This window comes from Macrobrachium nipponense, chromosome 19 (genome assembly GCF_015104395.2).
Source record: "Macrobrachium nipponense isolate FS-2020 chromosome 19, ASM1510439v2, whole genome shotgun sequence".
NCBI lineage: Eukaryota > Metazoa > Arthropoda > Malacostraca > Decapoda > Palaemonidae > Macrobrachium > Macrobrachium nipponense.
In genome coordinates, this window is record NC_061088.1 from 35,760,594 (window position 1) to 35,785,723 (window position 25,130).

Below are 25,130 nucleotides of genomic sequence, written 5' to 3' on the forward strand. Positions count from 1 at the left end.
GATGAGACAAGCAGCAACCCCCAGTTCATGGTAGCAAAGAAAGGGGATCACCACCCGCAGTGACCCTCCCTTACTGGCTGTGGCAGGGGTTGGAGGACAAGAAGGTTTATGAAAATCCCTCCCTCCTTAGAGGAAGAAGTTTGGGCTACTTGTCTGGGTTTAGGAGGAGAAGGCTTCCTAAACCCATTACACTGAAGGCTTAGCTTTACCCATGACCTTGGCTACTGGTGCCTTCATCCTGAAACAGGTTTGGAAGATACCACATGGTGGATAAGTGTGTCCCAAAACCTCTTTCAGCCCAACACTGAATTGTTCCCAGCCTCTCCGAGATTATTGAGCTCGCAAATAAGTAAAATCATCTCAGAAGTTCTGCTAGCTTGGCCTGATTGGGTTCTGGAAGAATGGAGCAGTTGAACAATGAGGTCTGATCCCCAAGGGCATGAGCTAGCACCTCTCCAGCAAGAAAAGAAGACCCCCTTTTCCTGCTCCCTGGCTTGCGATGGGAACTCTCCCAAGAGAGGCACCACAAGACCTGACAAGGTTACCATCTAAGTAACTTTCAGATTTGGAATCTTATCTACTACACACATGAGAGTGAGTAGGAAGATCTTAGAGGAGAACTTTCACCAAAGTAAGTGTGTTCAGTATGAGGATACTCCAGACCATACACACACTGAGCAAGAATATAGTGCTCGCTCACCCCCAGTGTGCCTCTGGGGATGCATGGGGGAAGAGCCTACCTTGTTACCTGTATGTGCATGGTCCAAAGACATAGCATGTGCAGAACAAATGCGTTTCACATGCTCCTCCCCATGCCTCCTTAGAAATAGAAGGGAAGGAACAAGCAAAAATGCTCACTCAGCAGAGACCACGCATAAACGCAGTAAGTGGGACATGGTGACTCAACTACAGGTGATCCTGAAGGAACACATTTAAGTCTGAAGCAGTCCTTTTGTGTAGGTGGGTTGGTGTAAAGTGACCTGTATATACCTGCCAAAGGCTAAACAGTCACCATTAGATGACCGAGGGCCCCTGCTTTAAGAAGGACGAGTACCTGTAGGAAGTCTGTCGGGACTTCTCACGAGAAGCCTTTGACTTCGAAGTCAAGGAGGAAGAGTAAGATAAGCTCAATAAGGAGTTGGAAGAGCATCAGGAATGCTTCTCCCCTGTCCTACGGAAGTCCTGCTGAGAACTGGAGACACTAATGTCAAAACAGCAACTGGGGGTGACCGCCACCGGGGGTACTATTTTACAAGAGGATCCCCCCCCCCCCTTTCACAGGAGCCATGGTAGCAGCAGCAGTAGCAGGCAGCTAGGTTGTCCAGAAAAGCTGTGAAGGATGGACTACAAGGGACATAAGCATAGATCATACTCCTAAAATGATGTCTTCTTAGTACTTAGAACATTAGAATCAATCAAGGAGAGCAAAAGGGGATGGATGTGAAGCCCAACTAAACGGGCAATCAACCTAAACATCAAAGTTGTCCTCTCAAGAGAGCAGGCGGCATGATTCCTTCACCTCTCGAACACTAACCCCTGTGAGGGAAAAGTACTCGTCAGAGACAGCAGGATAAGAATTGCGGAGGGAGAGAGGAAGGTGACAAAAGGATTCAGTGAAGTCACCAGGGTCATACCTCCCACTCACCTCCATACTGGCTGGCAAATGTCTTGTCGTTTCTCCTCCTCTTACCAAATTTTTCCAAGTAAGAAAAAGGACAGCTTGCCCACTGCTTGCCGGGTAAGAAATGGGTGCACACTTTCCCCTTGCCAAAAGAACCGTACTCCATGGGCGACATGAAGCTCTCATAAGAAGGCCCACACCCCTTACAATTGAATTGCTCATGTTTTTCATTCATACTCGGTAAGGAAAAATTATATCAGAACCGTTACAAAGAAAAAGATAATAATCCAAATGCTCACCAAAGTATTTAATAAAAGCACAAACGGGGGAAGAGGGAAAATCCAGTGAGACCTACACTTTTCCCAGTGGCTTAAGAAAAGTTGTTTTGTGGTAGAACGAGATTGAGGGGCATTTCCCAAATCACTCTCCCATAATCACTAGTTAATCTTGTTACCAAGTTCAATAACCATTCCAGCTGAAGCTCAAGATACTCCTTTGTAAAAGGTGATGGTTTGTATCTCCTTAGGAACAAATAATACACCCAGGAAACTTTCAAGCAAAAGGCTTTTCTTTTAAAGATGTCTTATTGTAAAAAAATTCAACCATTATTGATCCAGTTGACTAATACCTTACCTGAATGAGTTTTTGTAAAGGAAAAATTAAAAGAACGGTAAAGAAACAAAATAAAATCATAAACTATAACTGCCTGGTGACTATGAAGGCAACAACAACAAAAGCCCTATAGCAAACCTGTGAAAAAGGCTACAAAATATTAAAGGCACAATTAATATATCAGCATGAGATCAAAACTGTACATAAAAAACAATGATTACACAATCAACATGAAATCATATACTGTACAAAGAAAAAGAAGATAGTTTACTAATTATAGTGATGGCATTTACACAATACTATTGACAAATACTGTATATACACAACTTCCACATTAGGATAGTAATGATCACTGCATCAATAACTCATTAATACAGGAAGAGGAGATGCTAATAGAAAATAATGAAATTCTTTGTGAAAGGAGAGAAAACTAGCAAAACAAAATTTCTAATGCCTTAACAATTGAATACCACCAGCATTAGTGCCCGTGCTTGGCAGTGGTTTTCAACCTTTTTCATACCATGACCGCTTATGAACAACTTAATACATTCAGTCCCTGTTCTCGGCAGGGTGCTGATAAATGAAAACCGCCAGTAATCGAAACTCAGTGATTTATGGCAATTTTGGCACCAAGTTTTAGTTAATAGTACCTCTGTTAGATATATTATGGCACCATAACTATCGGCATGCCATAACTGAAACTTGGCCTGTTATGGGGCCATAAATCCCTGAAAGTGCCATAAAACTGGATTGCCATAAACCTCGTCTGCCAATAACTGGGGACTGCCTGTGTAGCCGATGAACCCTTTTAAAATTTTTTATTAAATAATGTAGGGTTACCATATTTTCATCATCCAAAGACCATACAAAAAGAATCTATATTCACTATGACGGGTCCCAAACCTATCTACACGTTTTTATTTATTCATCTTTCCCAATCTGTAAGACTGCGTCATCTGACGGGTCACAAGTTCATCTGAAAACTCTGTTTTTTTGCAGTTCATGTCTACTTTCAATTCTGGTAGGCCTTTTTGGTATGACAGATCCAAAGTCTACCTGAAACACGATTTTTCAATGTTATTTTGCCTTATGCACATGTTCCCACTGAACGTTGGAACATGTGCATAAGGCAAAATAACAGCGAAGGTGACTGACTGACTGACTGACTGACTGACTGACTGACTGCTTGTCCTGAACATTCTGGGACATTTTTCTGACTGACCGGGACGCCTAGGACAAAGCCTCAAATCCGGAGACGAGTCCCGGCCAAACAAGGAGTTATGGTAACCCTAATTATATGTAATGTCTTAGTACAAAAATAGCACTGCACTGTAATAAATCTACTACTTGCACTTAAAATTTATTATAAATATTTCTGTTAAATGTTAAATCATAGACCATTTGGACTGATGAGTAGGTTTTTTTTTTTTTTTTTTTTTTTTTTTTTGTTAAGTGGTTGAAAAAAGCTAAAACATACCCTTGCTCAAGAACGATCTATCAACTCCCAGAAAAAAGGCTGGTGACCCCTCACGATCCCCAGGTTGAAAACCTCTGCTTCTCGGCTTTACCGCCACAATGCCAAAGTGATATAACCAAAACAAACGCAGGCAACAGAGCAACCCAAGCAATTTAAAGAGAGAAAACGATCATCATCTTGTTAGCCTTGCAAGCTCTCTATTTTGTTTTAGTGAACTTTTAATTTTCAATGGGCAACAATAAATGAAAGTTCCTTATGCAAGGCACTGTTTAAATCAAGCAAAATAAATATACTGTACTCACAAAATGACACAAGGTGAATTCTGTTGAACAAGGCAGAGCTAGATAGCAAAACACGCTTGCAAACGAAAGACTGACTGTAAATAATGAAGCTCAGTTACCGTAACAGTTACAAAACCTCCAAGCTTGAGCAAAAAAATAAATTTACGCTGAAAAAAGAAATTAACTAATGTAGTGTGAAACAGTGGGAAGAGAATAAAACTAAGAGGTAAAGTCAGCCAGGTCTACCTTGCTAATAGCAAGATAGACACTTGAGAAGTTAGGTACTTGTCCACCCGACGCCAATGACACAGACTTTGATGTGTGGAGGTGCCAGTCAACCAACACAGGATGATTTTATATGCAAGAATGGAGTGTCTAGGATACATGAAGACTATGAACTGGAATAATGGTAAAAATGGTTTTGCATTTGAAACAACTCTGCATTAAAAGAACATTTCATACTAAATTTTAAGAAATTAAATACTTGGAATCTAGGTTTATGATGAAAATAATTACCATGCTAGTGTCACAGAGTAGTTTGGGTAACACGAAAATTCCAAGAAACAATGGATTAGTCTTTATGCTGAGACTGTGCACCAAGACACCTACAGTAGTAGGAACAAGTTGGATAAATTAACGTGTTCAGTTAGTAAGACACTGCGTGGCACTTGGATATTTAATGCATTCCAGTCACACCAGCGCCTTTAATGTAGGTTTTATGCCTGTATGGCAACCTGCAAGGGGTTATTGATAATGGATTCTCGTAGCACATGTCACTTTGCTCTCACAGCAGGGACATGACCGATCACAACTGCTAAGTTTCACCTAAAGATACAGAATCATACCGAAATATCGGCACAAGACCACACAGAGAACAAGGGAAAAAAACATAAAATAGCTTCATTGTGAAACTGTCATAAAGAGTTTCCACAGAATTCCAACTTTTTGAAAAACAGAGGAAGTAATGTTGCATATTTGCTACTTAAAAGTCTGTACTAGTATCTTGTTAAAGGTTTCCCCTAAAATCTAAAGTCACTGACATTTAAAACCATACCTTTTGTGTGTAAATCAAGAAGCAAAAGCGAATGTATTCAGGATCAACTAACTATACTTATTCATAACAGTTGAGTTTCATGCCCCAAAGCCTACTCCACTCCTAAATAAGTGCAAGATCTCTATTCAAGGATTCTGCAATCACAGACCTAAGGCACTAAAAAGGAACAACAGCCAAAAGTGTAGCATCATGGTGTATGCAATCACTTTGTTCTCCAGTCATTACTATAAAAAAAAACTACTGGTCATCAACACAGACCCTTTTGGTTCCGCCTATTAAAAATTCATTTAAAATATTAATAAAAGATCCACCAGTTCCAGATATTCTTGTAGTTAAATGCTTCACGATTCACATGGTCAAAAGCTGCACTAAAATCTAAAGCAACTATGCAAGCCTTTGCACCGTCTTCAAGAGTACATTGCAAGTTGATGGATATTGAACAGGAGTGCATTACAAGTGCCAAGGGCTTTACAAAACCCAAACTGTAATGCTGGTAGCAGGCTGTTTTCTGATTAGATGTTACCTGATCCCAGTAGAAGAATGCTTCCAAGTTTTAGCAGCTTGCTTACTTAGTAACAATGAATTACAACTACAACTTACTAAGGGTAGAAAAGTGATCTTTCCCTGGAATACCAAAGTAATTTTCAATAGGATTTCTTCTTGGAAGAGGGGCCTCCCTTCGGTTCTCACTCATTGATCCAATATCATATATAAACAGTGGATAACAAGCTTGCATAACAGTTCCCCCTATAAGTGAAAAGTCAAAGAATTTCTCAATGACACTTCAAACTGAATCGTCAAGGTAAATAAGTCTCGTTCAGCATCATAGCGACTGCCAGAAGGATAATGGAGTCATTCTTAAGTGCAATTACTTTCTCAAGCTTATGACAAAATTAAGCACAATACTTTCCCTCTTCACAGAACAAAGAAATTCTTACAGACCCTCAGCGGTCTTGCTTCAGCTGACAATGTGTTCAGGAGAACACAGCATTTATGATCCCTGTGGGTTTGTATCAGTATTAATGAAAGCCATTTTGCCAATCAGATGACCTTGCAAAATACTTGTGACCTTGCAAAATATTTATGTATGTAACAAAGTAATTATTGTGCGCTTTAACACAGAATTCAAATCAAGTGACTTGTCCTTTCTAGGTAGCTACACAGTACCTAGAAGCAAAGGCTGTCAAATGGCAACGTTTCAAGTTAATACGTAATTGGATGATTTGTTTAAAAATATAGTGTAGTTCTGCATTCTCTCCATTCTAGGATTGGGACACCTAGTTTAACCTTCAAATCCTGGTGATTCAAATGAGTGAAACCAAATCATTACTACTTGAAAATAGTGTTCTTTTTGGAATGAAAGAAATTTCTGGGGTATGCACTTTCAGAGGGGTTAGTGATGGACTCTAAAAAGGCTGTTGTGGTTGTTGAGTGGCAGTAATCAGGAACTTTCAGGGAGCGTGAGTAGAGTTTTTGGCAGTTCACCCACTACTGTCATCAGTCTGCCTTTAATTAATTATACAAAGCTGATAGCACCACTGCGCTTGCTGATTATTCTTGTGTGAGTAAAGAAGTCAAACTCCAGGGCCTTCAGCATAAAATTCCACTGAAAAGACCACCACCAGTGCTCACTAGGTTGTTTGTTGCACAGAAATTCAGAGTACTCGACATACTATGTATCGTGTGTATTTACACTGACAACCACCTTTTGACCTATCCATTGACCAAAAGCAAACTTCTTGGGCTACCAAGTTGGCAAACTTTGATGCCCACATAAGTGTACAAGCTAGGCAGAAATTAACCGAATGCAGATGCACTTTCTCAACAGGAGACCTGATAATACGATACAGGAGTACCGATGCAATAGCATACAAAGCTAGTATTTTTCTGCCCTTTAAGTGCAGCAATGGTAGTAATGCAGGGTCGGTGATGAATATGGCAGCCATATGCTCATTAGTATTACTAGAAAAAAAATAGATAAAAAGGGAAATCTGTCAGAGTTCTCAATCCAAACCTTTGCAGGTTCAAAGACTCCTAAAAGGACGAGCTTAGTCCGAGGAACTGAAAAAGAAAGATTCAAATGAAATTTAATTACCTTGAATTGGGTACTACGTCAAGTTTTTCCTTGTGAACTTGAAGCTGGGGTGCTGAAATCTGGGTATGATCATGTTATCAAGGACTTGGTAAAAATATTTCTTTGCTTTGATGTTAATGGCCTTGTATGAGTCAGGATGCTTAAAATAACAGGAAAATTTTAAGGAACCACTATACACCAGTATATACATATATATATGCCAAGAATCTTTTGGGCACTATCCAAGATGGTACCTATACCTTTCAACATTTTAGCCACATTTCACATTTTTAGAGAAGCTCTCCAATGGATGAGAAACTGTTAGCTAGTAAATTTATTTTTCAAGTGGCCATTTAATTATCAAAAGTCAAAAAAAAGAAAAGAGAAAAAATAAAAAATGGGTTTTGCTTTTCTTCAGGAGGAAAATATTGGGGTCGATTTTCTTCAGGAGAGGTATAAGGAGTCGCTAATCTTCAGGTGATCCCATATATGTATGCTGTGAATCTTTTGGGTACTATCCAAGATAGTACCTATGCCTTTCAACATTTTAGCCAAATTTCACGTTTAGAGTAGCCCACCAATGGATATGAAACTGTTAGCTAGTACATTTATTTTTCAAGTGGCCATTTCATTATCAAAAGTCAAAGAAAAAAGAAAAAATTGAAAATTAGTTTTACTTCTTTGGCCTAGCCTCCATTTCTCATCATGGGTAAGGCTGATCAAAGCCAATAAGTTTTGCACTACCTGTAGGGTATTAAGAAGTCAAGGAGATTTGACTGCCATTCTTCTAGCAATACGTATGATTCACCTGTAAACTTTAGAACCTTATTGGGGCATCACCACCCGAGAAGAAAAAAGGTGGCTGGAGTACCTACAAAGATGGTGTACTACAATACCACACATCAGTGCAATAAACTATTACCATTCTATGTGGTTAATAGTCAGGAACTAAAGAACATTTCACAACAGGAGGTTAGTGTTACTCTATCAAATAGATGACCAGGTTTCCTAGTATCAGAAAACATCATCAATGTATTGATCATTTAGAAAAAGAATGATATTAGCAGCATTTTCTGAAACCAAAGTGTCGAAGAACAATACACAATCCAAAATGCTCATTGACCAGTGGTCCATAAGGTCACAAACAAAACCAAGTAAATAACACTATCTTCTGAACTGCTCGAGAGATTTATGTCAGCTAAGTGGGTCAATCATGGTGAATTAATGAAAATTATTTCACTTGCAAGAGGGAGGGAATCTAAAGAGCTTAAACACTGTTCAGTCAGAGATATATGTATCCTTGCTTTAAAACACGTCCGAGTGTGTCATGTGTCAGATTTCAGCGCAGAAGAAGAAGGATTACGGTAATCATAAAGTTCTTCAGAAAGTGAGGTTGAGGTAATGTCATATGCTCAACTGAACTGTGAAATTATGAGAACCAAAGAGCCATGATGTGAATTAGAACGTGAGCAGTGTACATTGACTGGTGAGATGTACAATACGTATTACTGGTGAGATGTACAATACGTATTACAAAGTTAATTTACAGAAACTTAAAAGGATGAACCACATAAGGGACGACAGACATAAACGATCGAGATCAACAAATTTGACCACTTAGTAATATACTGTGTGGTTTTTCTACGTCTGATGAGTAAATGAGAAGTTTTTACAGGTTAGGTAGAGCTGAAGATTTGATGGTAGGTCAATCATTGCAAAACCCACTAACTATACTGTGAAATTGTTGTTAACAGTAATTTCAGTCTTTGAGGAAATGTGCTATGAAACCAAATGGTAAAACCAAAACCTCCGACAGTGGTCGTCATCACAGTAACTAAATAAATATTAGTTTTAAGACAAGGTGCTGACAACTGATACAATGTGCAGCTGGCAACCTTAATAAATAGGTTCTATGAAGATGGTATCTTTAGATTTGTTTAAATAATTATAGTCTACTTTGACACCAAACAACAAGAGTTAATGAAAAATATTAAACCAATGAAAATTACAAAACCGTTTTCCTAAAATATTTTTCACCTCAAGTATGAACAGCTGCCATACTAGTCACTTAGTGCTCATAAGGCAGCCCTCTTATTATGAGGGACACTCATTTGGCCATGACCCTAAATTCTCTCTCACTCACTCTGTTCCTAGTTTTGCTTTAAAATAGGGTTCTTTCACCATCTAGAATGTAACAGACTTTTCTATGTGGAAACTCCTTGTACTGTGCTCATATGTAATTTCCAAAATTTTATTTCAAAATGTGGTTATGTGAAATGAAAACTACTGCCTTTGTAGAGCCGAATATGAACTTGGACAGCGAAAAGTTGATTTCTGATTTTGAGAGGAACATCGCGTTACGATTCAGGTTGCTTCAGGTCTCCTAGGTTGTAAGTTGAATGCATAATTTTTAGTAATCTGTTCAAGATATCAATTTGTGAAGACTGTAAATGGCACCAAGAGACTTTGTAATGCACTAGTAAAAGATGATTTTAGTAGTAAATTTTTAACAGCTGTGAGAAAGAAAAAATAAATGGACAAGCGACTGATATTGCCACCGAAGATGAGGAGATTGACTGTTGCCAAAACATCATACATTTAACTTGCTCAACAGTAACAAGTAGTACTTGAACAATGTTTAGGGTCAGCACATTTCATAAATTTTTCAAGATCTGAGCCATTATATTCTGAAGAAACTATGTAATTATAGTGAACTCTCAAAGTTTCCTTACTATGAAGCCCCAATGTTAGCACCAGATGCCAAACAAATGATGATTAGTTTAGTATATACTCCGAGGATAACCGGCAATATGATGTTGACAGCAGCAGTAGTAATTTCTCATTTAATATTTGTCCTCAACCTTCCAGCATATAAGCTTCATCGTTAGAGTATTGTTCATGCTCATTATAAATAACCTCTTTACTGGAATTTCATAACCTTATGAATTTTGCGATTATTAATATCTATCTTGAATGGTACTAAAGTTATTTCTAAAATACATTAACCTTACAAAAGGACGGACATGTGGCAGAGACACACAGACAGACAAAAGCAAGCCAATTACTAAGTGCACGGTCTGCCTTTTTCCTGAAGGACACTAAATTCATTCTGAGCCCTTGTAGAGCGACAGGTTTGTTTGTGCTATGGTACAGGAAGAAGAGGGCTATCCGAGATGTTTGCCGTGATATCTAGGTAAATCTTGAGTCTTATCTGAAATACAGTTACTTTATCAGACAAAATTTTATTTTCAAAAGGGCCTCATTTACGGCCAGGAATGGTAGGCCAGAAGACGAAAGTAAATGACAGCTAGGTGTAAGTGATGAAACTTTGTCCCTTCTAAGAAAGCCTTGTTAGCTATTCAGAGTTGCTGATGCCAGAGCGGTCAAGAAGACTGCCTTTTGGACGATACGAGTTGTAGCTGTATTAGTTCCCAGTGAATTGTCCCCGTTGGGGGTTAGTGCCGTCAGTGCCCCTCATGTGGTGCAATGTAGGTATTACTTAAGGTTCTTTCCAATGTCCCTTCTGTCCCCACCTGCATCTACTTTTTCCTTTTACTGTATCTCTTTCATATCTTTCTTCCATCTTACTTTCCACTCTTCCCTAACAGCAGCAAGGCTTTCCTCCAGTACACCTTTCAGACCTTTTCACTGTCAATTTATATTTCAGTGCTGAATGGCCTTAGTTGCCCCAGTGCTTGGCACGATGGCTAAACCCATTAATCAAATCCAGTTAAATTATCAGTTAGTAGGGACCAGTTAATGGGAAGCCAGGTAAACTGCATGGTCTCGTGTACCAAAATCTGGTGTTTAGAGGGGAGAGCTGGTTCACTGTCATTTGTTCCCAAATTGTTGACTGGAGATTTTGAGAGCTGCTCTGTTCTATCCCTGCAATAAACTAAAAAATTAAACACTTTCGTCTGGCAAGAGGTATACAGGCCTGTCCACACGAGCGGGCCTGATCGGCGTGCTCCGGGGTTGACGGGCAAATTCTGGCGAGCTTACCCGTGAATGTTGTCCACACGGGTGAGGCGATGGAGAAGTGGGCGTACCCGTCGATGCCAGTGGTGTGTTCAGTGCGGTACGATAAACATGGTGCCTACCGCAAAGAAGATAGTGTAGCATGAAAATTGCTTTATGTGTGATGAAAAAGAAGAGAATATGGTGCAATGAATGGCTCAGTAAAAGAAATGTATATGGTTAACGTACGTCTGCCAGAGTCGAAGTTCAAGCCATCGGGCACCACCATGGTGATTTTGCTACAAGACCCATCGGGCAAGTTGACTGTTTGCCCATCAAGTGTGCCAGTTAAGAGGGGAAGTACGCCGATCAGATCCGATCGTGTGGACAGGCCTTAAGGTACTTCAGGGGCATGATGTGACATCTCTGGCCTGAGTGCTGACACCTGTTCTTTCCATCGGCAGGCAGATTATGTCCAATATAAATTCCATCTAGCTTTGCATGGTAATCAGATAGTCACCCAGTGAGGGGATGACTTAGTTTATGTGCGAGTTTCATCCTTCTTGAAAAGTGTGTGAACTAGTTATGTATTTCATGCCTTTTGTAACCTTGATTGTTAGAGAAAATAGTTGTATGAACAATTTTAACTACAAAGCTCCTTTTAACTGTAATTGTGTGTTGTATTCTCTGTATTAACGTTTGTTTGCGACTACTCCTCAAAGTCAGGTAAAGTGTTTTACAGAATTATAGTTTAAAAAAAAAAAATACTAATCTTTCCTAGATAGTGACCTCCACTTTCCTAGATAGTGACCTCGAAGGGTTTTAACCTGGTAATCCTTGTATCCACCATTACGGCTGTTTAGTACAAGCTCAATGGCGATTTTTTTTCTTGTTTTAACTGTGTATCCACCTTTGCGGCGTGGATCACACTACCTTTAAAAAGGAATTGAGCTAGTTGTATTTGTAAAACAGTCTCCAGAAATGGCATATTCCAGTTAAACTGTTGTTCGGACGATAAGCGGTGCTTTCAACGTGTTATGGCCGGGTAGACCCTCCCTCCTTTCCTAAAGCCCTTACCACAGCAGAAACAAATGCACAGTTGGCAGACACTAATTTTGTGGATGGATGGCAATCACAAGTGCAGTCCAATTTGCCTGCGCCTGCTGCCCGACTTGGATGGTTTGATCTGATAACACTTAAAAGAACGAATTACTGGCAAATCCAAGTGCTCGTCGTGTCTTTCCCCCTCGTGTGGAAGGGGCTTATGGCGTGTCCACACTTCAAGCATTTATATTTTCTCATTTCTGAAGCAGTGTTTCCAGACAATCTCCACACTCGGTCGGTCAGTACTGTATAGTGGAATGGGTTATGGAACAGCGTTTGCCCTGGGCAGTGCCCACTAGTGTAGACAGGGCCATAGGATATAATTGACAGTCTCCATCCCTAAAAACTGGGCCAGGGAGTTATCCGAGCGTTGACCTGAAGAGCCAGCAGATCTGCCTGGAAACAAAAACGGACAAGGTCTTCCAAAGTCCTAGAAAAATCAAATCCCTGTTGATCCCTTTGCAGATCAGGATAAATGGTAGAAAGCTGTAGATGTTGAGATGATCTCAGATATGTTGATATGCAGCAGCATCTAACACTATCCTGGGGTCCAAAACTAGTCAATTCATTGGTGCTCCCCAAAGTTCAACGAGACTACCCACTACATGAGGATGAGGATGTAGGGAATAATCTATCAACATCTTTCTCCTTGAGACAGAGCTCAGCCACCACAATTTCTCCCATTTAGGAGGTACCAAACAGTTCAAAGGATTACACCAATTTGCCAAGAAACAAAAAACCATCCTTCTGCTTATTAATTTAAGCCAGTACCCTGAACAATCTCTCAACCTTTCATGGAATGCTAGCAATGCCAGCAGCACAATCCACCCACCGATATGCATATTAGGGTGGTTTCTGTTCAACTTGCCCAAAAGCAACTAGGAATGTGCTCCAACCCACTTGCAAGAACTACTGCATTTCTTCTGATGGTGGTGTGAGGGGGGGGGGGGTGGGGGGGGGGGAGAGTGGGGAGTGTTGTGGAAGAGTTTGCTACTTTAACTACCTTCTTACCAAGCGTCAATTAGCAAACCACCTTTGTGCCAAATACCCTTAAGATGCAGGTTTGATTACTTTGTTGGAGTGACTGCAAATTCATACCAAATTATTTAAAGATGCATCAGGTCTAGTTTTTATATATTTCCTGCTTACAGAGAACGGATTATGAGCTTTGAGGGATCTTTACATGGCATAGTTTCTTTTTTTTTTTTTTTTTTTAATCACGGACACTTTAAATAACTAACTCTAATATCCCAAGAGTAATCTAACAATGGTTCATATAACCCTTTTAAAAACATGAAAATTACGTGTTAAGTAAGGTCACTAACGCGGCATCTAGAATTGAACTAAAACCAAACTGGAATCTAACATACAGCTTTGGAGGTTTAAAGCTCCCAATCCATATTTTTTCAAGCATGAAAAGTTACTCTGGCATCCACCATTACAAACTATCATTGAACATTATATAGAAGGCCTTAAAAAATGATTCTATCAATTATCAAATTGTCTCAAAATTCCCACCAATCTTGTATAGCACTCTCTCAAAAGAATGAAATGTACCCTAAAGGCATTGGTACAGAGTAACCATAAACCCACAGGTGCCTCAGCACTGCTGGAAGATCAGCCAAAATATTCTGCATGGAACTTGACAAGGATCCGATTAATTAAAATTGTCAATGCTTGTCCACCAAGATTTGGAGTTACCTTGATATTGCTAACTTTTCCCTTTTAAAATTCCTTTCAAAACTGAGCAACGGTGAGTTTTTAAATATCATGGGTTAGAAAAAGTTATTCAGAAAAGTAGTAACAAGGCATGATCCGACCTCCAGCTTACTTGGGACGCATGAAAGATCATCCCATCATGCATTGTAAATATTTTTAACTGAACGTAAATTTAAACTTGCCAAGATCACTGTCAAATGGATCATGGTCTCACCAACTACAATAAAATTGGTTATATTTTATTAGAAAACTATTCTGTACCTTTAACATTCACATCTCTTTACATTTTCCAATATATGTATCCGGAAATTAAGGTCTCGAGCTCTACGACCAACTTACAGACCTCTTTATATTCTTCCATAAAATAGAGAAAAATGGAATCTAGAATTTAAGCAAAGCACTGTAATCCAAAGGATTATTCAGCGCTGCTCTGCTGCTCTATAGAAGTTTCCTATCTCCCCAGCAAGAAAATGAAAAACTTAAAAGGCTTACTCCCAGGGCGAGTGAAAAACAGCTTGACACATTGTCACTAGAAAGCAAGCAGTTATATGCTATAACACTTTCCCCATTTTAAGAAAAATTGAAAGATCCAAGGCAGTTTGGAAAAACAAGCTAGGAGTCACAGGACACTGGCTCCTCCTTCAAAAGAACAACAGCAGCAAAACTCAGCAAACAAAACATGAAATGCTTTAATTTGTAGACTAACGCAAACTTAAAACCTAATTGCTGACCAATAATAATGGTCTATTGAAGTATGCCATGTTTTTAAATATAACATGATGGGAAGGCAAAGATTGCTCGTGGAATTATGAAAATAATCAAATTTATTTTATCCTCTTAATATGGTTAACCACCGATCAAGCCTCCCTGCTAACACATCCAAAGTTTCCATTATTGCTTCATGACCCAAATTGGTTGCTGTATATCTACAACCGCTTCAAAATCTGGCAAACTTTGTAGAAGTACTAAAGCAATTTAACTATACAACTACCGTAATACGGTACAACAACCACAAAGGAATGGCAACTTTCATATTTGAGTTAACACCGGGAACACTTCGCATACATGTACTAGACACACTAAAGCATATCCATAGCAACCCCGTCCGTTAGTTTAGTTTTGTAGTTCGAATTTTTGCCCATAACTCTTCAGAATAAACTAATCTCTTATTGACAATAAGAATAGAATAACTTACCCTGGAATATACTGTAGCTTTGAGATTCGGTTTAATTTTAACTACAGCAATACTGCGTCAGCCATTGGTCAACCAATCTTTTCTTCTACTACTGTCCCACACAAACCTGACTGATTAATAAAGAATCCTAATTATTTAAAAGTCAAATAGGATTATGCGTTATGCATAAGCATCATTAATGCTATTATCACATGTTCAGTAACCCGGTCAAACATACCAACCGTTACCGTATTCTAAGAATTAAATTACGTACCAGATTCAGAAGAAATCTAGTCACCTAATGCCTTTCATAACTATTAATTCCACGCTCGAGATTTCATCTGACGCCAACTTTGAGTCACTCCAATGACTACATTATAATCTAAGTAAACTTCTCGCATCTACTGGTATGACAGCTTTAAATACTCAGCTTAAAAGGACTCTTGTCACTACTAAACACTGGCAACCTCATCATATCAGCCATGTGGCAATTGCTAAACTTGTTAAATATCAAACCAATAATCGGGCCATACCGATACATCAGGCTAATTGAATCTTATAAGTGCAATAAAATGGATAATTATACTGATGGCAGCAAGCTATCAAAAATGTAATGTACAATCACCAAAGCATTAAGCGACAGGAAAATTTCAAAAGGCAACCACAACCAGCAAATGCCTAAGAAAAAATTAAATAAAATAAATTACCAGTAGCATACCCATCACCAGTGTACGGACTTTGCCGAAACATTAAGGCAAACAATTCTGGTAATAATAATAATGAAGTAGACAATGTTGTGGTTCATTGGCATAACCTAACATTAACAAATTTGCACTAAAAGTTACCAATTTTCCTTTGGTATATTAGAAAAAATTATAAAAAGTATACAATGTCCATGACTAAAGGTTGTCAACTACAGTTCTCGGCAAGTTAATTTATGAATCTACGCCAAGGAAACTTAGCATTTAATGCAAGACCATTCTTTGAACTATACCAAATAGTAGTAAATTTAATCTCAAATTTAAAGTAGTTAACTGCCCTAGCAGTGAAAATCCAGGTAGCCAAGTTTTCAAGATCCAATAAGTGAAAGCAAAGATTCGTTATGTCAAAGCAATAAAAAGTATTTAAAATTTCCACCCATATTCAAAGTACTTAAAATATGCTATGGCAACTTTAGTCGAGAGTATAAGTACTGTATTACAAACATCAGTTTTAAGGTAGATTTAATCGTTTTATACATTAAAACTACAGAGGTAAATATAAATATAAAGATAGGCCTGTTAAGGTCAGATATGCACCATACTTTTTTTCCATCTGTCCACCGGCCTGTGGTGTTTGCGTACAGTGACACAGCTTTAGATGGTTAAGCTTTGTTTATGTTTAATGTAGATAGTTAAGCTATGTTTAAGGCAAATAAAATTATATCTAGGTGTAAGTTTGCAACTGAAATGTGTTATTTTACTGTACGCGAATTATACCCTTAATATTCGTAATAGGATAGTTTTGGTCTAATGTAAACCAAATGTAATAATCTAAAGCCCGGGATGCAGTGTTACCATACACAAACACCACAGGCGGGTGGACATTGGAAAAAGAATAGTCTTCCTGCCGCACAGCATCTAATTATATTAACAAAACCGTTGATAAATGCAACAAACTTCCAAGCAAAGTAATTCCTCCAGTAGGCTTTGTTGAATAGGGTAGGCAAAAAATTCCTTTGTCACCAAGCAAATGCCATTAAAGTCAGCCATGGTACCATCAAACTCAAAAAGTGCGCTAGAAAAGTCCATCAGACTAGTAGTAACTGCAATCTACTAACCTATCCCTAATGCCCTTTATCCTGGAACAAGGTGCTAAAAACATGAGCTACCCAACAACCCCCGGCTACCTGCAGTTAACTTTTCTGTAATTACAAAGTTCATTGACCATACAGATATAAACTACCTTAATATATATGCCCCAGTTAGTTTTTTAGACAACCTTAAAGTAATTTATAACTAGCGAATTATACAATAAAAATGTTAGTTTAAATTTAACAGGCGTAACTAATAAATGTCCTCCAAATTAAAGATAGTTATCCGAAGCACATTAAGATTAACACGAAGCGGGGTGCAACAGGTTCCCAAGGGAAAACTCCACAAAGCCTCCATGCCCCTTGTGTGTAGGGGGACACAGTATATCAATAAGGTTAGATCAGGCTTGGAAATAACTAGTCTGATGTTCAAGCAGTGAAAATATGAGTTTCTTACTCCTTCCTAATCAAAATATACAGTAGATAAATCTGCTTCAAATATTCAGGCCTGAGTGTTTTTAAGAGAAGAAAATAAAGTCATCACTGCATTCACCAGCCTTATACGACTTTCACCAGAAAACATTACGAACGCTATTGGAAGAAACTTTAAAGCTGCCAGGGGATCAACAAGGAACTTTGTTGGTCATTGGATTGTATATCAAAGTAGATCTTGCGAATCTTTATAATTAAAATAAAAGTAACACTTTAGGTAGTTTCAAGTGACAAATTCTGCACCCTCCAACTACACCTAACCTCAGGACAATTAGATTTAGGAATTTTAGTGAATACTTTCCAAATTACAGAACCAAAGGAAAGCTTTACATTAAATAGGAAAATTAAAGATAACTGTAGTCAAATTTTAATTTAGTTGCTAAAAATTACTTAAAACACTGGCTCCATTATCCATACCAGGACAGCAAGTTAAAAATCAGTTTGTCAGGAAACTTAATCGGAACCTCAATAATATCCTCGTCGGAAAGGATTTCTTCTCGCGTAGATAATCTGAAAATATACCTCAATTAGTAGGTACCAGACATTCACGGATCAACAGAATAAAGACCTTACGCAAAGTGCTGGTACTATACAGAATTAATATTTATAAATCCAGGGTTCTTTATAAATCCAGGGTTTTAGAAATACTGGCAAATATCCTCCAAGAGCTTCATATGTTTATTATGTACAGAAAATCAGTATGATCTTTAATGACTTCAGTACTAACCGTAGGAGCAACGGCCGCCATTGGAGATACAGATACCATCGAAACAGCTGGCTGAGCAACTGGAAGGGATTGAACAACTGGCTGAACCATAGGTTGGGCAACTACAGGCTGTGCAACTGGAGCAGCCATTACAGGGGCTGTGGCCATAGCTGGTTGAACAAAAGGCTGAGATACTACAGGCTGAGCTGCCACCTGGAATGAATAGTCAAAACTGAATGCTGCTCTGAATGCTCAGAATGAAAGTAATGGATGGAAAAAAGTTAAGTCTAACGAGGATAAGAGACTGGCTGTGGGTAAAAAGTCTGAGAATCCTATGTAATACCCTGTTTCAAACTTCACTGGTTAAACAACTTTAGCTTAGAGATCCAGGAATCCTGAATCAATGAGAAAGTTAACAGTAAGACTGCATGATACTACCACTTAAGGAAAATATTAAAGTTTTACAAATTGAGAAAATTCAGAACTTTGGTCTACTAATAAATAATGTGGCTTTATTACAAAGCGACAAAACTGCAACTATACTTTGGTTAATTTGGTTTTACGTACATCCCTCAGCAGGGATACCACCATCTCCGGCGGCCCTTACTAAGTTAAAATAGTGCGCTTTGTATTTAGAAGCAAGTGCTTACATTATATTTACTTAACTCATTTAGAACCCTTAAGTTAATTTCCAGCGGTCTTAAAGCACAATGTACAAAATATCTCCCGCCTGATTTAAGTACTAGGTTCAAATAGGAACCTAGATACTTCACTTGCATGTCCGATTACAATGTTGATTTCAGTAAAGAGGATTTTTAACAGTATCATTGGCTGCTAATGAAAGACTGGGTGCCCGTTGAAACTAGGATAAATTAATGATTTAAAGCAGTGCAGTATGAAAAGCAGTTTATCATTTGTCAATGAAGACAAGCTGCCCATTGATGGCTAGGATAAAGTAAAGTATTTAAATGCAGTATGAAAAGTCTACATGTAAAACAGATTGCGCGATTTTCAAGGTGCTTCAGTTTAACACTGATGTTCAAAGACAGGAGGAAGAGATTAAATTTGCCCACTGGTATTAGAAACTTTGCAATTACTGCGCCAAGGTTGTTCAATAGGCCGATTTCAAGAGACTAGATTGTCAGCATTGCTTCATAGTAGAGAAGTTAATATTTGCATTTCTCAAGGTCTGGACTAATCTTTACAAGATGTGCTATACTATTAGTGAAAACTGAAAAAACTTTTAATCTTGGTAGTGGTGGTAGAGTTTTCACGGGAGCCCCACAGAACGTACTTATGTTCAACAATATTTGTCAAACAGTTTAAAAATAGATATTTGAATAATACTTACCATCTGAGGTTGAGGTACGTAGCCAGTAGGCGCATATGCTGGCTGTCCATAGTTTATGGGACGTAACCTGTAGAATAGTAGGCAATGTTATAATTCTTAAAACTACCATAAGTGCCTATTAATCTATATTAGAGATTTAAGCAAAGGTTAAGCACAGATGGACCTCAACAGATTTTAAAGTAACATTAGGAAACCCATAGTTTCACTTTAAAATTTATCGTCAGAGGGGGGAACTAATGGGAGCAAGTAAATATGAATGGAGCCACACAAAAATAAAATAAATAAAAAAAAACTAAAAAGGAGATCCGGCTAGCGGCCGAAGTTAAGCAATACCTACAGTGCACCACGTGAGGTACATTAACAGCACCAACCGGGGGTCATAGTGTATTACTTAAATACCTTGCAAAAGTTATTAGACGGTAATTTGAATCTAAACCTACCTACCCATCTAACCAAGTAGTCTACCTTTATAAGAAGTCACGCTCAAAACTTAGCAAAACCTTACTAAAATTAAAGATTTATTTATGGATGTTAGGCATAATGCCAAGTACTGGGGTAAATTAGGCCAATCAGCGCAGAAACTAAAATTTAATAAAAAGTTTTGAGTAACAAGATTTAAAACTCCGCAATTGCACTGAATCAATTATGTTAGAAGATTATGGACAGCAAGATTGATTAGTATGAACGGAGGTACAGTAAAATTGATTAAGTTTTAGCAGCTGCAAAGTAATGCCTACATTGCACTATACGAGGAGCACAGACTGCACAACCCCCTACGGTCAAAGTACTACTATTAAAAAATACACTTAAAAGAACTTTCCCAAACTGAATTTTTCATAGTACCATAGAGAACTGAATTATATATTTAGGTTTGAAGTACCCTTGAGAAGTAATGGCATATTTCAGATTAAATTACATAAAACTGTCAGCTATATAGTATTCCTGCCAGTTCTAGCCATTAGTTAACAAAAATTAGGCGAACACAAATTCCCTTCCCCCAAGACTCTGCATTAAGTTAGAAAATTCAGTCTACAGTATAGGCACATTTAGTCGAATCACCAAACTAGCCATCAAAAATACTAGTGTCTTTGCTACTATTCAAAATCTGCTCTACATTTATGAATAAAGCAAATATATTTAGTAAACACTAAACCTTAGTAACAACCAATTCGAAATCTGCTCTACATTTACGAATAAAGTAAACATATCTCTAGACCTTAGCAACAACCAGACTTCCATAGTAACATCATATCAATGTGAATATTTTGTTTTCTAAATTCTGGATATTCTTCATTCCTTAAACTTTCAAACTAAAGTAATACTTAACAGAGTGTGGCAGACAACCTTTAACTAAAAGCCTTTACTATTAAGTATTTTATTATTTCTTATTATTTATCAACTACTTAAAAGCTAACCTTTATATAATCTTAACCTTTTAAGTTTCCTCTGAAACCACCCATTCAACAGCAAAGGAGAATTACCTTAACACATGTCTGCCCAATCTATTCTCACCCATAGTAAAAGAAACAGTTTTGAATTTTTAATATACTCATGTAATGAGTGATTACTTTTGGGCTTCATGCACACCCAGGTGACTTAACCTTAAACTTACTAAAGTCACTAACACCAATGTTATATCTTTTAACCTCCCAACTAATAGGTTTAAAGAAATTCTACCAAAGCTACCTTACATGAACAACTTATTTGCGATCATTAGTTTTACTTTCTGTGAAGCTAGTAGTCAAAGTTATGGCTGAAAAATACTAAAAAAGTTAACTTGCCATGAACATATTTAATAAATTTAGAAAATCACCCATCTGCAGTAAATAGTTTAGTTCTGATGGGCGAGGTTCTAAATTTATCAAATTTAAAAACTCTCCTAGGACAGTTATAAATACCACCATCAAGCCTTCTAAACATGAGAGCCTCCGTGTTGGGAATAATTCTAAGTTCTCCACCATTATATTCTCCCCCCCTAATATTTAGTTTGACAGCTTTAAGCAAAAACAGTCTTGTAACTAAGTTTAGAACCCTCTCATACAGCCTGGTGAAAGAATCTGTAAAAGGTTTAAGTACTTTATAATCTTAACCCATTAGTTAATTTCCAACTAAACCCATATAATCAAACTCTTACCACAAAAATTAAGGGCAAAAGTGGTCTTACGTAGTTTCTCAATCAATAGCTTTACCTCACAATCCGGAGCAAGTCAAACAATATCAAATAAAAACTTAGCCAGACTAGTCACTATGTTAACATAACCCTTGAAGATTCCATTGTCAACTTAATGTAGAGATGAAATCTGCCATACTTGAAAAAATTTACTAAATGATATTTAGACTAACTTTCCGATCATTGATTACTTAGTGTAAAATTAATAATATAACATTTGGTTAAAGAAATTTAAAATTTATCAAAAGCAGAAGTGCTCTTAATCCACAGCTTAATTAAAGAGCTTTTACAGATTAAACAGTTTGCTGCTTTAAAAAACCCTAACGCACCAAAATCCACTTACACAGGATACTGCAGAAGAGTATTAAAATCCTAAGATTTTATTTAGCACGCATCAGTTACGAAATTAACTTAGTAAGCACAAAAGCTTAGTAGTGCAGCAGTTATCTTAAGATTAAGATACTTAAGTTTAAAAGAACTTCAGTATTACAGCGAATAGTGAGTTTTGTAATAAAAATCCGGTTAAGTAGTTCTACTATTAAGTTAATAATTTAAGCTAACCAACATATAGCCAGTGATGACCAGTCTTTTCATAGTAAGTCCAATCATACTTGGGGAATTACCTCTTCAGGTGTTAACTAAAGTTAATATATTTAGTATATTTATAAATATTTTCCGCTTTACAAAAAATTAAAATACAAACGTTCCCTAAACAAATCATCACGTAACTACACTATGCACCATCACTTAAACAAAGTCCAATACTAGGCATTCTAAAGTAACCTCAAACACATTGGGTATTTTTAAAATTCACGGAAAATAAAGGTAAATTAAACATAACCCTTATAACACTAATACTGGACCCTACCCTTCCGATCGTCAATTTGATATAAGCTCCTATAACACTGATACTGAACCATACTTAACCATTTAACTTCAGATAATTTAAAAAAAATTAAAATAACAAGATCACAAAACCCTAGATCACAACACCCTGACAATTACACTTCTAGTAAAATCTAGTCGCCAGTAAGTAATTTAAAGTTGAATCTTTAGTAAACCAACAGAAGTTATACACTAAACCACCAATAAACAACAAGATTTAAGATTTATTATAAAGAAATAAATAAACACATTGTCTCCACGCAACATTCATTTAGATCCAAAAGGCAACCACAGAGTCCAAACACAAACCACGTTAAAGAGTAACAACCACAAAGCTTGCACTGAGCAACCATATTAAAAATGAACAGAACCACTGTAGGTTAAAATTAACCCCATGATGAAGACAAAAGTCTTCAGCAATCACATTTGCTATAAGTAGTCGACAACACCTACCACAGGTATAAGTAATCCTAGAGTTAACGAAAATTTAGCAAGTCACGTTAATAGTCGTAAGTGACAACCAGATAATTGTAATCCTAGGTTTAATGGTTTTTAAACACAACTTGAAAAAAGTGGTTTAAAACTATATTGGGATATCACCATCTGGAGTAGGCGCTTTGAATATTACCTTATTAAATAAGTTTGAAAGTAGGCCTACTTAAAGCGCGTTAATATTTAGATTAATATATTACAGCCACAATACTAATAGAAAACTAGTCAACTTATCACAGACCAAACAACTGCGAGTAATTACCTATAAACGACAATTCGACAAATAACTTTAGTAACCACCTACAAAGTGACAATACAAATAATTATCAAAAAGGAAGAGAAGATCAGACATACCTGCCATTATTACGAAAAACAGCCGTTCAAGATGACTACCACATACGATTATGAAACATTAACACACAAGTGCAAGACTTCTTAGATACTCGATATGAACTTTCCGCTTGCATGAATTCCTATTTCGCAGTCGAATGTCAGCCATGGCCTTCACCACTCAAAAGCCAACTTGGAAACGCAAAGAAGTACAAAGGCAAGGATTTTAAAGCTCGTTTTCAGCTCAGTAGCAAGGATGATGGTTACCTCGATCGACGCGCCATCTATTGAATGATTAAGTAAAGCTTCGGTAGCAAGACTTGAACAAGAGCCATATAAGATTAACTGATTGCATATTTTGTGTGCGATTCCGCTAATGCTACAGTTATAACTCGTTCTTTACATTACAGATCATTTTCATTTTCTCATCTACAGATTATTATTCAATGTGCGATCATATCCATATGCAACAACCTAGGACATTGCGATGAAAACTCATAGAGAATCTTTCATTTTCCAAATACTGGCTATCTTTGAAGACCCTCTGGTCAGCCATCACTCGGTCCATTGAGCAGGACCCTTTTGCTTTTCGGTTATAATTATCATTTAATTAATCAAAATTGTTTTTCCGCTAGGTCATAACTGCTCTGGATTATATATGCATTAATTTATTCATTTGTTCGCATCTCTTGACTTCTGTGGTACCTTACGTAATAAATAAATAAAATTTTTAAAAATCATTAAACGGTGATACACCGGACGCAACGTTAAAAAAAGAAAAAAAAACGTAGAAGAGATTAAGGGTCTTATGACTTACTATTATAACACTGTCTCCCACTAATGCTTTTTCATTTCCGGCCCAGTGGTTAATAAGAGCCGAATGTTTTTTTTGTTTGTTTTTTTTCACATATACAGGTGTTAAATTTACAGTTACGGGCTGCTGTGAAGCAAGAGCCCGTGCCAGCAGAAGGCTGGCTGAATCTAACGATACGTTATGATCATTCATTGTACACGGACAGAAATTTGTGAATGATCAACGGTCCAACGCTTGATATAGACACCGAAAGAATAATTTTATGTGCAAGTCCAAAACACACTGCAAGAAATCGAAACAAGAGTCCGTGCTTACACACGGTCAAAAAATCTCTAACAAATATAGGTCCAAACAAAAAAAAACTTGTTTGATCACCTAGAATAAACATTATCCTGGTTCACTGTAAAATTAAACTACGACAGCTTCATTATACTTTCTGGAGGCCCTTCGTATGTATAATCACGGATTCTCAGAAAGTCTTTTTGGGAATGAAGTCCGTAGCCCGATGCCCTTCTCCCCATGGATGAAGCCCGTTGCAGTCGACCAACAATCAAGTGCTTCATTCCCTGTCTAGGTCAGCAGAGGCACAACGGGTTTTCATGAAACTGAACTGGGTCGTTTTCTCAAACCAATGTCGAAGTCGGGACTTACGCTTGTTAGATGAAACGAATCTCTCTCTCTCTCTCTCTAGATTATAAACTTTCTCTCTGGGTGAAAAGTACTTCATTAAAACCTTTTGCTTCAGGCCGCCATCAATAGACTTCACGCCGTTTACTGGTCCAAGCTTGGCATTCTTAAGAATATTGTAAGGACAACGCCTTTTCCTAAATTTTATGTACATATTTTTCCTGTCCGCTTTGTACCTCACATCATTGTATTAATCACTTCTCGGCCTTGCCCCCGACATATTCTTATATGTTAACCATATGTGGCAAATGATATTTTCCTATAAATAGGTCTGTCAAGAAACAGATCCAGGTCAGATCGAATTATTTTTGTGTCAGTGTCGGTCGGCTTCTACATAT

At 37.5% G+C, this 25,130-nt stretch overlaps 1 long non-coding RNA gene across 1 annotated transcript; it reads right to left on the reverse strand.

Moving 5' to 3' along the window:
- Positions 1 to 17,712: 17,712 nt before the first annotated feature.
- Positions 17,713 to 23,455, reverse strand: LOC135216217 (uncharacterized). Its single transcript, XR_010314833.1, has 4 exons — positions 23,316 to 23,455; positions 19,415 to 19,481; positions 18,085 to 18,276; positions 17,713 to 17,867 (listed from the first exon to the last, which is right to left on the reverse strand). It is a non-coding gene; the product is annotated as an uncharacterized LOC135216217 (long non-coding RNA).
- Between the last annotated feature and the right edge of the window lie 1,675 nt (positions 23,456 to 25,130).